This window comes from Lactuca virosa, chromosome 4 (genome assembly GCF_052849685.1).
Source record: "Lactuca virosa cultivar CGN04683 chromosome 4, Lactuca_virosa_CGN04683_v6, whole genome shotgun sequence".
Taxonomy (NCBI): Eukaryota; Viridiplantae; Streptophyta; class Magnoliopsida; order Asterales; family Asteraceae; genus Lactuca; species Lactuca virosa.
This window is the reverse complement of record NC_136429.1, coordinates 66,228,706-66,231,381: the sequence shown is the minus strand read 5'-3', so window position 1 is coordinate 66,231,381 and position 2,676 is coordinate 66,228,706. Positions and strand designations below refer to the sequence as shown.

The 2,676-nt window shown below is 32.4% G+C and overlaps 1 non-coding gene across 1 annotated transcript; it reads left to right on the top strand.

Annotated features, from left to right (window-relative positions):
• Positions 1–1,720: 1,720 nt before the first annotated feature.
• On the top strand, positions 1,721–1,794 carry TRNAM-CAU (transfer RNA methionine (anticodon CAU)). The gene has a single exon. It is a non-coding gene; the product is annotated as a tRNA-Met (tRNA).
• Positions 1,795–2,676: the final 882 nt, after the last annotated feature.

Genomic DNA, 2,676 nt, shown 5'->3' with positions numbered 1-2,676 from the left:
AGTTCAAGAGGAATAGGACTGAAAATATAAAACCAGAATCAACCACATGCAATGAAAAATACTAAGCAAAGCATTAAATCAGAGAGACCCAAAGATTTATGTGGAAAACCCAAATCGGGAAAAAACCATGGGCAGAGGAAGCCGATAACCAATCCACTAAAATATTGTAGTGTTTACAGAGCTTGATCAAAAAGATTACAATGAGCTGTAATGATTTGGTGATAAAAGGGTTGAAACCCTAGAAGTGTCGCTCAAAAAAAAGGGGGGGGGGAGAAAACAACTCTTTCAATTTTGTCTTATAAAACCTCTCTTCTGTTTTCCTGCGTTCAATTGAAACTACAAAAGGGAAAAAGTTTGCCACATTTGGCAAATTTGGCCCTTGACACATCAGAAAATAGTCTATTTTAGACATAATAACCCACTGTAAGGCTTGAAGTCTATTTTAGACCACATTATTCCAAATTAAACATGTAGTCTAATTTAGACCTGATTTATCCACTTTAGACCTTGTTAGTTGGGAAGACAAAATAGCCCTTAACATTGTAGAAATTGTCGATTTTGGAAGGCATATTCCCATAATTTATACAACAAAATGTAGTTGACGTAATTAATCATAAGAATAAACTGAAAATCTTTGATTAATAATGCATGTTTTGTAACTTTAATCTTAATAAATTTATGGTTACAAAAAAATTTATTGAGATCTATGTTTACCCCAATGTATTTAACACCTTATTCTCGAGTCCAACTTAAAGAAGGAGAATAAGGGAAGTGAAGATAACTGGAAAGAAAACAGAAACTATTTTGTTCCTGAACTAATTTTAGATAGAATTAGAAAGAAGAGAATAGAAGATAAAAGATGATATTCTCTCGTAATCTTTCTCCCAAATTGGAGGGGTTTGGAGGGAAGTAGGCTTAACTCAGGAACTAGGTGTAAAATAAACAATAAATCAAAAATTACTAAGACATGTGTTTATCACAGTCTCATTAAAACAAATTTTCCTGAAATCGGACGTTTGTTTTGTAGGATATAATAGCTAAAAATAGTTCTTTGAGACCGCCCAAAACTAACCAAACCTGGATTTTACATTTATAACAGCATAAAAAAAAGAAGAGGAGTATTATAAAGATCAATTCTATTTCTTATTTTATAAATCTGTTACATATGAGTTGTATTTGTACAACAAAACGTAAACGACAGAATTAATCACAAGATTAAAACTAAAAATTTATGATTAATGTATATTTAATGCAGGTTTTCTAAATGAAATTTTAATACATATACAATTATGAAAAATAAATATTTACTATAAAAAGTCCCTGAATGTTTTCGGTCGATCAATGATACATTAGTGTCTGCAGCGCGGTGCGCACACATAAGTTTGGAAATATCGATTGCTTGTTGAACCCTGTGAATTGTGTGAAAGTAGGATACTCCAAATTCGGGAGTCAAAAAGTTTTATAAAACGTTCTTGGTGGAAAAAATGTGAATGAAAGATCCCAATGAATTGAATTGGGTCCAGGAATCTAAGAAATAGTGAGAATTCTTGATCTCTCTCAGTATCTCTCTCAATTCTAAAATTCAGGACTTGAATTCATGTCCTGTCATTAAATTCCTCCTGATTTATTAGAACTAAAAGAATTCCATTTAAGCATCTCATTGATTTAGTTGAAAGATTCCATTTGAATTGGAATCTGGTCATTCCCTATGACCCGCTAAGCATCCATGGCTGAATGGTTAAAGCACCCAACTCATAATTGGCGAATTCGTAGGTTCAATTCCTACTGGATGCACGCTAATGGGACCCTCCAATAAGTCTATTGGAATTAGCTTTGTATCAATGAAATCTCATCATCCATACATAACGAATTGATGTGGTATATTCATATCATACTATATGAACAGTAAGAATTAGTAGTCTTATTGAGACTAGAACTCATAGGGAATCAAATCGATTTATGGATGGAATCAGGTATGCAGTATTTACAGACAAAAGTATTCAGTTATTGGGGAAAAATCAATATACTTCTAATGTCGAATCAGGATCAACTAGGACATAAATAAAGCATTGGGTCGAACTCTTCTTTGGTGTCAAGGTAATCGCGATGAATAGTCATCGACTTTGGGGAAAGGCTAGAAGAATGAGACCCATTATGGGACAGACAATGCATTAAAGACGTATGATCATTACGCTTCAACCGGGTTATTCTATTCCACCTCTTAGAAAGAAAAGAACTTAAATCAAAATACTTAATTGCATGGCGATACATTTATACAAAACTTCTACCCCGAGCACACGCAATGGAGCCATAGACAGTAAAGTGAATTCCAATCCACGAAATAATTTGATCTATGGACAACATCATTGTGGTAAAGGTCGTAATGCCAGAGGAATCATTACCGCAAGGCATAGAGGGGGAGGTCATAAGCGTCTATACCGTAAAATAGATTTTCGACGGAATGAAAAAGACATAAAACTACATTATATACTCACTTAGATAGATACTTATATTTATACTTAATAGCTATTAAGTAATAATAATAATTCCAATTTAGAATTATCAAATTATAATAAGATATCTTTATATATAATAATATATCTTTATATTATAAATATAAAATATAAATAATAATAACAGGTACAAATAGTAAATCGAGGTAGCCATTCTATGACA